The sequence below is a fragment of the Schistocerca gregaria genome, chromosome 2, assembly GCF_023897955.1.
Source record: "Schistocerca gregaria isolate iqSchGreg1 chromosome 2, iqSchGreg1.2, whole genome shotgun sequence".
Lineage (NCBI taxonomy): Eukaryota > Metazoa > Arthropoda > Insecta > Orthoptera > Acrididae > Schistocerca > Schistocerca gregaria.
The window spans coordinates 32,500,906-32,514,943 of record NC_064921.1 but is presented as its reverse complement, the minus strand read 5'-3'; positions in this window follow the sequence as shown (position 1 = coordinate 32,514,943).

Genomic DNA, 14,038 nt, shown 5'->3' with positions numbered 1-14,038 from the left:
CTGATAAGGACCACGAGGAGTGCTTACAAGTATACTGCAGTGCCTTCAGCTTGGATCCAATGTGGTGCACATGAATTGTCACCTGCTAAAAATGAGCCGCCAGCGTCCATAAGCAAGTCACACTACATCTACATTTATACTCCGCAAGCCACCCAACGATTCGTGTCGGAGGGCACTTTACGTGCCACTGTCATTACCTCCCTTTCCTGTTCCAGTCGCGTATGGTCCGCGGGAAGAACGACTGCCGGAAAGGCTCCGTGCGCGCTCGAATCTCTCTAATTTTACGTTCGTGATCTCCTCGGGAGGTATAAGTAGGGGGAAGCAATATATTCGATACCTCATCCAGAAACTCACCCTCTGGAAACCTGGACAGCAAGCTACACCGCGATACAGAGCGCCTCTCTAGCAGAGTCTGCCACTTGAGTTTGCCTAACATCTCCGTAACCCTATCACGCTTACCAAATAATCCTGTGACGAAACGCGCCGCTCTTCTTTGGATCTTCTCAATCTCCTCCGTCAACCCGACCTCCCCCACACTGATGAGCAACACTCAAGTGTAGGTCGAACGATTGTTTTGTAAGCCACCTTCTTTGTTGATGGACTACATTTTCTAAGGACTCTCCCAATGAATATCAACCTGGTACCCGCCTTACCAACAATTAATTTTATTTATATGATCATTCCACTTCAAATCATTCCGCACAGACACTCCCAGATATCTTACAGAAAAAATGGTTCAAATGGCTCTGAGCACTATGGGACTTAACATCTATGGTCATCAGTCTCCTAGAACTTAGAACTACTTAAACCTAACTAACCTAAGGACAGCACACAACACCCAGTCATCACGAGGCAGAGTATCTTAAGAAGTAACTGCTACCAGTGTTTGTTCCGCTATCATATAATCATACAATAAAGGATCCTTCTTTCTATGTATTCGCAATACATTACATTTGTCTGTGTTAGGGGTCAGTTGCCACTCCCTGCACCAAGTGCCTATTCGCTGCAGATCTTCCTGCATTTCGCTGCAAATTTTCTAATGCCGCAACTTCGCTGTATACTACAGCATCATCCGCGAAACCCCTGCAGTTGTTTCGTTTTCGATCTCAGTACACCTTCTTGTCACACCAGCCCAGAGACTTTAATACAGAGAATTCAAATTCAGAATAATTGCACCACAATCAATTCTTTTGTTCCTCTTCGCGAGTGATATGTGCCACAAGGCAGAATGAGCGCTAGTCCGCCTGTAACGGTTTAACTGCATGCGTAGCGCAAGACGAGGGGCACGGAGCAGGGGTGGCAATGAACGGCACGCGTGCCCGCAGCCGGATGCAGTGCTGACGTGCCGTGCTGCAGACGCTGCAGGGGTGTGGCGGACGCGTAGCGAGCCGGTAGGTTTACGCTGGGGCGCTACTGACAGCAGCTGCCGGTCCCGTAGCCGCCATCTACTAAAGCTCTTGTTCATTACCAAGACACTAGTAAGAGGGAAAAAGTTCGCCCCGTTTCTTTGTTCCCTTTGTAAGGCAGTAGCTGCAGCTCAAGTTTAAAATTTTCCCGCTGAACATTATATTCAAGGTGCTTTCAGGCCTTGTGCCGGTTATGGTCCATTTCACTGTACGATATTTCCATTAGGCATCTGCCACTCAGTCTCCGGTGCGTCACTAAAGACTGGCGAAGACTTCACTCGCGCGCGGATTGTTAGCATGCTGAGTGTATTCGGTGCGTGCTTTAAGATCGTGGTGTCAAGCTGATAACACTACCCGCCAGGTAGCACTCTCACCGGTGGAAATGTGGAACTACTTACTGTTGTGTTCAACATCGCACAAGCCACAGCGCAGTACCACTGGGAAAGCTGTTCCCGGACACAGGATGAGTTAATTGGTGTTCGTAAGCACCACGAAACCACCGTGCTTACTATAAGTTGGTTGGAAGTTGCTACGAATGGTTTTCCAGGGAGGACTACATAGACTTCGTGAGATACCAAAGGTACCTCACATGCTGTCACCTCCTCTTGACACTGTCTTCTTTGCAGAAAGCAGGTGATCTGTCACTACTGGTGCACTTGATTGCGAATGGCTTTCCAGTGGTAGGGCACCCTATAAGTGGGAGGCAGGGACCATGGAGGTGTGATAACCAACTTGTTTGAGGTACAGCTTTCCACTGAAACAGAGACCGAGAGAGCAAAAGTTCTATGCCTGTTTTAACGGAAGGTAACCGCGAGAAGGATAGAGGTCTGTTGATTATCGGCAGTTCAAGCGTATGGCGAATAATGGCATCATTTTTGGAAATGGCACCAAGGAATGGGAAGGAACACCTTGTGCACTCACTGTGTGTGTGTGCTGTTCTGGCAGCCATTAGCGGGACAGCCTGCAACCAACTGCCAATTACTGCAGAATTTAGAACAAACGATGCCTGTCGTCTGTTGTAAGTGGTTGAGAAGACCTGTCTTGTTCAGAGGAAAACAACGAAGCCTAAAATCTACAGCGTTGTCTCCACACCCTGTAGTGGGCCTGCGATTATGAGTCACGTGGAAGGCTGGAACTAGAGTGCGAGGGTCCCGTGACAAAGTGGACTGCAAATAGCTGGACTAGAGCCATAGTGTTGAGAACTGTAGGGTACTCCTAAACGGATGAAGTGTGTACTTCACTCCAGAGTCTGCTACCCAAGTTACAAACTGTATTTAGGTTGCACAGGATATTTTAAATTAGGTGACTCTTCATTCAGTCCACAGAAACATACTTATAATAGACACAGAGGTGCTCGGTGTAAAGAAATGTCTCTCCCCCCCCTCCCTCCCCCCAGGCAACAGAATAAAAATACTAGTCATTAACTGGTGAAATATTCGCAACGAAATGCCGGAGTTTGGAGAGCTCCTAGACCGAAATGATTCTCTTATATTACTAGGTACAGAAAGCTGCTCAAAGCATAAAACTGATATCACTGAAATTTATGGATAATATACAGGGTGTTACAAAAAGGTACGGCCAAACTTTCAGGAAACATTCCTCACACACAAAGAAAGAAAAAATGTTATGTGGACAAGTGTCCGGAAACGCTTACTTTCCATGTTAGATCTCATTTTATTACTTCTCTTCAAATCACATTAACCACGGAATGGAAACATACAGCAACATAACGTACCAGCGTGACTTCAAACACCTTGTTACAGGAAATGTTCAAAATGTCCTGCGAGGAATAATGCATCCACCCTCCGTCGCATGGAATCCCTGATGCGCTGATGCTGTCCTGGAGACTGGCGTATTGTATCACAGCCGACCACAATATGAGCACGAAGAGTCTCTACATTTGGTACTGGGGTTGCGTAGACAATAGCTTTCAAATGCTCCCATAAATGAAAGAGGGTTGAGGTCAGGAGAGCGTGGAGGCCATGGAATTGGTCCGCCTCTACCAATACATCGGTCACCGAATCTGTTGTTGAGAAGCATACGAACACTTCGACTGAAATGTGCAGGAGCTCCATCGTGCATGAACCACATGTTGTTGCGTACTTGTAAAGGCACATGTTCAACATTACCTTCCTTCAATTGGGCCAACTGGCGGTGAGGCGAGGAAGTACAGTACATACTGACGAAACTAAAATGAACTCTGCCATTGAAATTAAGAGTTTCCGAGCACATGTCCACATAAAATATTTTCTTTATTTGCGTGAGGAATGTTTCCTGAAAGTTTGGCCGTACCTTTTCGTAACACCCTGTATAAGTCTATATCCGTATGATGGAATAATGGGAACTGGAAGTACAGTAGCAGTAAACAAGGAAGTGTAAATCAACGAGACCGATGCTTAAGTTCCTTGTGTGGTTGTTTTGGCAAGACTGAGATTGAAGGTTATGGAAACACTAATAAGTGATCTCTTTATCGACTACACAGACATCCCTAGATGTAACCAAAATCTGTGGGGAAAATCTGACGTCGCTAGCATGTAAGTTCACCAGTGATACTGACATCATCAGAGAAGGGTTAAATCATCCGTCAACAAAACAGGGTAACAACTGTTTAGTTAATGGTGGGCCTGACAATATATCCTGCAAGAATTTAATAAATGCCTTCTCTTAAAACTACATAGAATGAAACAGTTCGAAAGCCCACCCATGATGGACGAAGATTGGGTCCAAAGGTATCAGATAGACCTGACACCTTCCAAGATGTCAAAATTGAAAATAGTGTTATTGACCGTTAGGCAATTGTAGCAACTGAAGTAAAAAAGGCAACTAAAACAGGCAGAAAGATTTATATTTACAGCAAACTGGATAAAGAGGCAGTAATGTTATACTTTAGTGAAGAAATTGAAACATCAAGCTGTGAGCAGTAGAATAAATAAGAACTATGTCTTACATTTAAAAGAAAAGGTGCACTTGCAAATTGATATATACATTAATGAGCCAAAACATTATGATCACCTGCTTAATAGCGTATTTGTCCCCGTCTGGACAGGCACCCGACAGTTTTTTGGTGGGTTTGTGGAGGTGTGCGGCATTAGATGTCTTCGCACAGGTCGTGTAACTCGCGTAAATAACGGGCTGCTGATTTGAGTGCGTGGCGATGGCCCGCAATAGCGACCCTGATGGGATCCATAGGATTTACAATAGGCGAATTTGGTAGCCGGGGCATCAAGTGAGATCATTGTTCCTCAAACCACTGAAGCACGATTCTGGCTCCGAGACACGGGCTATTATACTGCTGAAAGATGACACAACCATTGGGGAAGACATTAAGCGTGAAGAGATGCAGGTACTTTGCAGCTGTCAGCGTGTCTCCGGTTACTACCACAAGTCCCAAGCAAGCGCAGAAAAATGTCTCTCATAGCACAATACTGCTGCCACCAGCCTGCGTGCGTAGCGCGCTGCAGGTTTCGAGCCGCTGTTCATCTCGGCGTTTGTGGAAACGGCCATCGACCTAGTGTAGCAATAATGTGATTCACCCGAAGAGCCGACACATTTCAATGATCGACGACCGAATCCCGATGGTCCCGCACCCACTGCAGTCGTAACTGATGATGTCGTCGGGTCAACATGTGAGCAGGTAGCGGTAGCCTGCTGCGGAAGTCCGTGTTCAACAATGTGCTCTGAACGGTGTGTTCCGAAACACTTATGTGTGCACCAGCGTTGTGTTATATCTCTGAGTTGCCGCACATCACCATCTGTCATATTTCATAGAGCAAAAAGCCTCCGAATCCCACGTACTGTGACGAGTAGTTGACGTCCAATCATTTAGTGCCCAGTGGTAGTTTCACTGTCCTTATACTCATGGCAGTAGCGCTTGAACATACGACCGTTTCCGAGATACTCTTTCACACGCTCTGAGTAACAATAAGTTGCCCTTTGTCAAAGTCGCTTATCTCAATAGATTTCTCAATTTACAGCCCGTACCTTCTATAAGCTGATCCCCCGCCCGTGTCTGCCCCGCTTACATAGCTTTTGCTACCGTATCACGTGTCCTCTACGCCACGAGACGGCAACCAACGACGCGGTAGGCAGTGGCCATAATGTTTTGGCTGATTAGTGTATCTACTTTGTAAAACAGTTTGTTGAGAGGGACACTCCATGGTATGCAGGTGCTGCAAATAAACTTCTCAAGGGACCAGACATATTTCGTAATACCTGTGAAACAAAGAATAGAGCTGCTAACTTGGCAACGCAAAAAGCCTACAAAGGATACCGTGGAAGAGTATTGTCGGAAAGTCTCTTACAAAAACCAACAGAAATTCTGGTCGTAACGTCTGTCAGTGAAACGAAAGTTAGAAAAGGAAAATCAGGAATACTGTCCATTCTAAAATATATCTTGACAATGGAAAATTCGCGAGTATTGCCTGAATTCAGTTCTCGCACTAGTGGAAAGATAAGCGAAATATATATATATATTAGTGTCAGTAGCATTGACACGCCACTGATGTTGCTAAAAGTAGTCAAAGCTGCAGGGTCCGTTGGGATCCCTGTCAGATTGTACGCCGAATTTGTACCTAAGCACGCCTCTCCTGTGAATCCCTCGAACAAACAGCTATGCCCAATGGTTGCAACAAAGCCACACCCGTCTGCAAGAAGAATAGCGGATATGATTCACAAAGCTACAGTCCACTATCTTGGTCATATATTTCTTGTAGTATCTCTGAACACATTCCGATCTCATAGGTAATGAGGAAATTTCGGACAGATGGTGAAAAATTTCAGTCGTTTTACTGTTAATGTTTGGCTCCGTTGACTAAGGAGTTCGCCAACTACTGTCCTACGCCAGCACCCACTCAGCCTTATAAGAAGAGGCTGAAGGCCACAGGCATATCGAACCAGTTGTCAACTGGAGCTGGGGTGATTCGTAGGAGGCTAAGGGAAGTGTGTGTGTGTTACTTGAGGACTAGAGGCAGCGAAGATTACTCTGCAGCAGACGTCTGCACTTGAATTGTTCACGGTAGAAAACTGTACGGGTGCACAATGTGTTACGAGCTTCTCCGGTTATGCCCGAGGGTCTTTAATTAAAACTTCGGTGTAACTGAAGTAACAAAGGCGTACAGTTACAGTTTGTGGAAGAAAGGGAGTCGAGCGAATGGGCACGAAAATAAAGTATTGACAGCGGAACTAAAGCCTGTGGTGGAATACGGAGGCGCCGAAGAACGCACAGTAGTATAATAGAAAGCAAAAGACCATTTCTGTGGAGAGTTAAGAGGATAAATAATGTTGATGATTTTTCCGTGTATCGTATTATTCGAATCTGTTTACCTTTTGCCGAAAATGTGGCAAGAGTGCTCGGAACACTGCCATCAATATTTCCTTTAAAATAAGCTCTTCTCTGGGCACAAGCGTATTGGTGCTGTTCTCTTAATTTAACACGAGTCACTTATATCAAACTGCCTGAAGGTTTTTTTGTATTTGTGAATGTTACGTTGGAGGAAAAAAAGGTAACGTTTCTACTTATTCGGAATAGGCTTATACTTTACTGCACTAATGAAATTAACACTATTCCCTGTAAGAGAGTAATTCATACTATCCGTTTCGTTTCCTGTTTCTGGTCTTATACCATTTTGTCTGAGGAATAATCTTGTTCTCATTACCGCGCAATAAAGGACTTCACATCCAAAACGAAACTTGAACTTCTCTATTATCAGGCAGTCAATTTCCAATATCACCCTAACACAAATATTACTACTAAAAAGCTATGCTGGTACTCTTGCAACGGAATGTAGAGCCTTAGCGAGACTTGTCCTCACATTGGTTTGGTCTTATGATCAGCATCACTGAAACACACAGACAATAATTACATGAAAAGTCTGAAATCTTCTCTCGTTGTTCCAACAGCTTAACCAATCTTTTCGAAACATATTCGTCAAACAACAGATTCTGATAAGAGGTCGAAATAAATCCCCCACAAATCAATATTGATAATCGTCATCGTCTTCGTCAACGATCTACCCTCCGCCTCTTATGAACCACTCCTGGGACGGAAACTTGGTCACAAGTTGGAAACCGTATGCAGCATGTCTCATCCTACCAAATAACATTGACCGTACGCGGTGTCCAGGTTCGACAGTGTGCCTCGTGGAGCACCAGAAGCGCCAGCTCCCTAGGTGAGGGGCGTACTTGCCAGACGAACACTGACAACTTGCCCACGTTCGAATTCACTTAGCACGGCCATGCTTTACTTACAACTATTTGGCACACTCTTCGGACCATGACTGACGCTTGAAACGAGGACATCGCACACATGCCGTTTGTGGTGAAATACACAGCGCATACTGCTGGCTGGAATCTGTATTTATGTTCAAGCATGTACCTCTAGCAGTGTAACTGCCTTACGCTGACGCCATGATCTCTAACACGACAACTGATTGCTGCAAACGTTGGGGCACTGCCATTCTGGAAATCTCTCCTGATACATGTGCCCCACCGGGCAAAATTCACTGGCGAATTAGCAACAATCGGCACTTCCAACTATTACAGACTATGGTTTTGACGTACCGCCGTCCGTGATCTAACCGCCTTCCCTCGCATCTGTGTGCCTGCCGGAAGTGACTGAAGGCGCCGCCAGCGAAGGACTCGCTTAAATCACCTGCCACGAGACGCGGCGCCCTCTCTGGAGGCGGACCAGCCTCTCGTTGCACGGTCTCCACCAGAGATGCTGATAACCACAGGCCCTTATCGGTACAATGCAATAAGGAAAGGAAGTGTGCACCGCACAACAAACGTTACTGCATTCAGCAGGAATCTTCTCTTTCTTCCTTACTTGCAATACAAAAAGGGCTACTTAGATGCAAAAAGTTAAAAGTCCACATTCGACAAGTGAAATTAACACAAAAGGAAAAAGTAAATGAATTAATGTTCAGTAAGTAAGTGTAGCCCAGTAGATTTCTATACCTATTTCTCTAGAAAAACCGTGTTTAAGGAAAATACAAAACATCCCAACAAAATGAATCCAAGTGCGCTTTGTTGGCTAAGGCTGCGTGAGGACGGCATGATTCTTTTTCCCGAAAGGGTGGTTTTGAATTTTCTTTTCAAATCTTTGTCGCCACTGTGATGACCATCTTTTTGTCTCAGGCGTGTAATAAGCGACCCACGTTCACCTTCAGTCACATTAGAACTCATAAAGCCCTCACAACCCAATTCAAGACGCTCAAGAAACTCGCGTGCGCTACTCACTCGATCTTTCTTGTGCTGCTGTGTCAGCTGCTTTGGAACCCATCTACCGGAGTTTCCGATAGCCCAGGATTTCGTAACTGTCTCGTATAAGACTCTTCTGGAGCATTGGAAAACGTCACAGAAATCTCATCCGCTATCAGTCGGTGGTCTTCGCGATCAGTTTCCTCATCAGTCAACATCTACATCTACGTGATTACTGTGCTGTTCACAATAAAGTGCCTGGCAGAGGGTTCAGTGCACCACCTTCAAGCGGTCCCTCTACCGTTCCACTCTCGAATGGCGCGCGGCAAAAACAAGCACTTAAATTTTTCTGTGCGAGTCCTGACTTCTCTTATTTTATCGTGACGGTATTTCTCCCTATGTAGATGGGTGCCAGCAGAATGTTTTTGCAATAGGAGGAGAAAACTGCTGATTGAAATTTCATGAGAAGATCCCGTCGCACCGAAAAACGCATTTCTTTGAATGATTGCCAATCCAGATCACGTATCATCTCTGTGGCACTATCTCCCCTACTTCGCGATAATACAAAACGAGCTGCCCTTCTTTGTACTTTTCCTACCTCATCCGTCTGTCCCATCTGATGCGGATCCGACACCGCACAACAGTACTCCAGAATAGGGCGGACAAGCGTAGTGTAAGCAGTCTCTTTAGTAGACCTGTTGCACCTCCTAAGTGTTCTGCCAATGAGTCACAGACTTTGATCTGCTCTACCCACAACATCGTTCCAATTTAGGTTACTTGTAATTGTAATCCCTAAGTATTCAGTTGAATTTACAACCTTCAGATTTGTGTGACTTATCGCGTAATCTAAATTTAGCGGATTTCTTTTAGTATTCGTGTGAAAAACTTCACACTTTTCTTTATTCAGGGTCAAATGCAACTTTTCGCACCATACAGATATCTTAACAAAATCATTTTGCGATTCTTTTTGGTCAGCTGATGCCTTTACAAGACGGCAAATGACAGCATCATCAGCAAACAATCTAAGACGGCTACTCAGATTGTCTCCTATGTCGTTAATATAGATCAGGAACAATAGAGGGCCTATAACACTTCCTTGGGAACGCCGGATATTATTTATGTTTTACTCGATGACTTTCCGTCTATTACTACGAACTGTGATCTTTCTGACAGGAAATCACGAATCCTCGCGCACAACTGAAGGAATATTCTATAGTCACGCAGTTTGGTTAGAAGACGTTTGTGAGGAGTGGTGTCAAAAGCCTTCTGGAAATCTAAGAATAATGAATCAATTGGACATGCCCTGTCGATAGCACTCATTACGTCATGAGTATAAAGAGCTAGTTGTGTTTCGCAAGAACGATATTTTCTGAATCCGTGCTGACTACGTGTCACTAACTTGTTTTCTTCGAGGTTCTTCATAATGTTCGAATTCAGTATGTGTTCCAAAACCGTTCTGCAAATCGACGTTAGTGATATGGGCCTGTATTTCAATGGATCACTCCTGCTTCCCCTTTTCGGTATTGGTGTGGTTCAAATGGCTCTGAGCACTATGGGACTTAACTTCTGAGGTCATTAGAGCCCTAGATCTTAGAACTAGTTAAACCTAACTAACCTAAGAGCATCACACACATCCATGCCAGAGGCAGGACTCGAACCTGCGTCCGTAGCGGGCTCGCGGTTCCAGACTGCAGTTCCTAGAACCACTTCGGTATTGGTGTGACTTGATAAATTTTCCTGTCTTTAGGTACGGATCTTTCTGTGAGCGATCGGTTGCATTTAATTGCTAAATATGGAACTATTGTGTCAGAATACTCTGAAAGGAACCTACCTGGTATACAATCTGGAACGGAAGCCTTGATTTTATTAAGTGATTTAAGATACTTTGCGACACTGAGGATACATATTTCTATGTTTCTCATCTTGGCAGTTCATCTTGACTGAAATTCAGGAATATTTACTTTGTTTTCTTTGGAGAAGGAGTTTCGGAATATCGTGTTTAATAACACTGCTTTTGTGGCACTGTCATCAGTGACTTCACCGTTTTTATCCCACAGTGAAAGTATTGTTTGCCTCTTGGTATGCTTTATGTATAACCAGAATCTCTTTGGATTTTCTGCCAGATTTCGAGAGATAGTTTCGTTGTGGAAAATACTGAAAACATCTCTCATTGAAGTACGCATTATATTTCGAACTTATGACAAAACTTTGCAAATCTTGGGGATTTTGCTTTCTTTTGAATTTGCCAAGCTTTTTTCGCTGCTTCTACAACTGCCCTGTTTTGTGTACCATGGGGAATCAGTAAAATCACGTATTAATGTATGTGGTATTGTTGTGTACATAGTTCCTCGTAGTCAGCGCGTACACAACTTTCCCACTAGAGCACACCCCGCTAAGCACAACAGCGCAGGCGCAGCGCTCGTCCGTCTCCGCACTACGAGATGGCGTTGCCTTAGAGACAGACCAAATTCTGCTTCCGTCGATCCGCGTATTAATATGTAATGCAGACAATGAGATTGTTGCTAACGTAGAACCTTTCCTCCTGGCGGATCACACTCGCGCAGTGGTACCTGAACGCGCGAGGTATTATAACGAGTGTACAGACCTCCGAGTAGGTCAGTCTGCATTTGTCTGCACCAGTCTGTACCAGTCTGCATTAGTCTGTACCAGTCTATAGTCAAGTTACAGTCTGCACCTAAGAAGATTATCATATTCCTCTACATAGATATGACGATAAATGTTTATACACTTTGTCAAGTATCAGAGATATGTGAGAATAAGATTAATGTACCAAGACCAAAGGAACTTTAGACTAGCAATTGTAAATAGCATCCAGAATCAAGTTACGTAATGTTTATGCTTCTTATTATTTTATTAAATGTGTGTGAAAATTAATCAAGTTCTGTTTAAAGTTGGTCACTGTCAATCTGCTACTCTAAGCGTGCAAGTGGCATTTCTATTGTCTAACCTAACGGCAGAAGATAAACAAGCCACGACAAGACTCTACTTCGTTAGAGCGACAAGTCAAATAATCTGATGGTGTGTGTACCGAAGGTCTTACAGTGTGCACACCACAGGTATGTATCTCTCAATTGCTGTCAATGCTATCTCTTTGAAATCATTCCACAACTTTTCTACACCTACATGATGAGATCGGAAGGAGTGCTGACTGTTTCTTAAAAAGGCGTTAAGAGCATTTTTATCAGCTTCTTTAAATTGATATGACCCGTGTGTACTTCCATCTTTCCACGGGTCGTTTCCTGAGCTGCGTGTGGAGCCAATATTCTTGGTAATCGACAGTGTTTGGGCGCGATCAGGCTCTAGCATCTCATTGCTGTCTTTATTGCTTCGCTTCTATTTCGTTTTTCCGAGGTTGTTCAGGGTTGGTCTTTTATGAAGCTCTTTCGTTTGAACTCCCCGTAGTGTACCCACTATCGATTGCGAGTTCTGTCTTTGGTATACTTAGAAACCATAGGCTGGTAACATGACCGACTCACGTGATTACTGCAGCAGACGCTGACGCTGACGCTGTAAAGACGAGCCGATCCTTGGCTCGAGAATGGTGCAGTCTAGACAGATTTGTCATTCCTGCGGTTCCTGTGGAAGAGAAAAGAAAAATATATTAACACACTTGTCGATTTTTCCATGCTGGTGTGACCTGTAAGAGAAAAAGTAACACACTCTGCTGGGGGATTAGTAAAACTTAATCCCTCAGCAGGTCAGGCCAGCGCGTGGTTGGCCTGTGATGTGGTTGTTGGCCCAGTCCACGGATGAGCCGGTTACGGGAGTGTTCCGTCCTCTCGTAGAATTTCCTTGCGATGGCGCGGAACCTTTCTCGAAGAGGCAGGATTCCGGTGTCCTCGTGGAGTTGGCGCGTCGAGAAGCGCCTTGGAAGATGCATAGCAGTCTTCAGGGCGCGGTTCTGTATCCGTTGCAGAGTCACAATGTGAGCATCTGCGGCTTTCTCCCAGACCACGGCCGCATACTCTAACAGTGGGCGAACCAATGTTAGGTAAAGCGTGATGCCGTGTTGCGGTGGCAAAGTTGACTGCGGGTTTAGCAGTGGATACAGGGCGCGGAGGCGTCCAACTACTCTCCCTTTCACATCACGGATGTGATGCTTCCAGGTGAGCCTGCGGTCTAGGGTAACCCCTAGGTATTTTGCCGTCCCACTCCATGGGATGGGTTCTCCCAGGACTACTGCAGCAGACTCTTTGCCTTGTACTACTTATAGATGAGCACGGTCACGCTGTAGGAGGTTGTCGCGCAGTGGCCTTCGTGTGTGCTCTGATGACGTCGACATCCTGCCTTCCGCGTACGGGTGTTGTTATCGAACCCGCACTTCTACGCGTGGAGGAACGCCGGCCTGCTTGGACCCCTCTGTCCGCGCTTCACTGGTTGTCCACGGGAGGCGGATGGCAGTCTAATCGTCGCCTGCGTCGACGAAGGCAAACAAACAGTAACCATAATGGGGCGGTGGAGCCGCCGTCCGGCGAGGGTCTGAGTCCGGGAGCAGTTCGGCTGGGTCGGTGTCTGCCGGGACGACTGGGCACGGCTCAGAATTGTGCACAGCAGTCCCGGACAAACGACGAAGTGCGCCGAGGGAAAGGAGAAAAGAAGTGAAGTGTGAATGTTTCAAGTTGATCTTCTTTGGGATTGAGTTCATCCAGTCGTCTTTCCCGCCTTGTCGCCACCGCTGTGGCAATCCTCTGTTCTGTTCACTGGTGCAATTCTGACAGTGCAGATTCCTCCACGCATCGTTGCTAAACAGTGTAATGGTGTATTTTGGTAGTTATTTGTGTACGTTTGCACTTCTATGTTTTGGTAGTTCATCCTCACGCCCTGTGTTTGCAGAATTTCGGGTGGGGAGTTAGTTCCTTGTCTCCCAAGTTCTAGTGCTGTATTATTAAGGTTAATTCTAGTTCAGTCTAGTGTTCTGTTAATCCCTGGGTATATGTGTCCACCATACTATTTGCGCTGTAATTATTCTGAGTTGCACTGACAGTAGTTGAGGTTCAGAGTCCTGTCACAGAGCTGATAAGGGGTCACATTGGTTTCGACTTGTCAGTTGCAGGGTGTTGCCTTAGAGGTTGTTAACATTGGCATGTCAGCGTTGTCTAGCGCTACCGGGACCTAAAGAAGAACATTGTGCTGATTAGGGAATGTTGTTACACTTTCCTGTTTTCATTTCGATACCTGTATTTGTGAAGGCAACCGCATGAAGTAAGATCTGTTCTAAAGCAATGCTAGATCTTGCGTTCTTGGGATTTTTGGTTTTGTTTTGATCCCCACTATTTCGGTGCCAGGAATATGGAACTGTGTTGTTAATGTTTGGCTTGAACAGCGGATACGCGGCTAGTTTAGTACGTGTGTGGTGGAATGGCGTCCTCGTGAAGGCGTGCCCGCTAGATTGCTATTGCGTCTGCTCAAAGTGT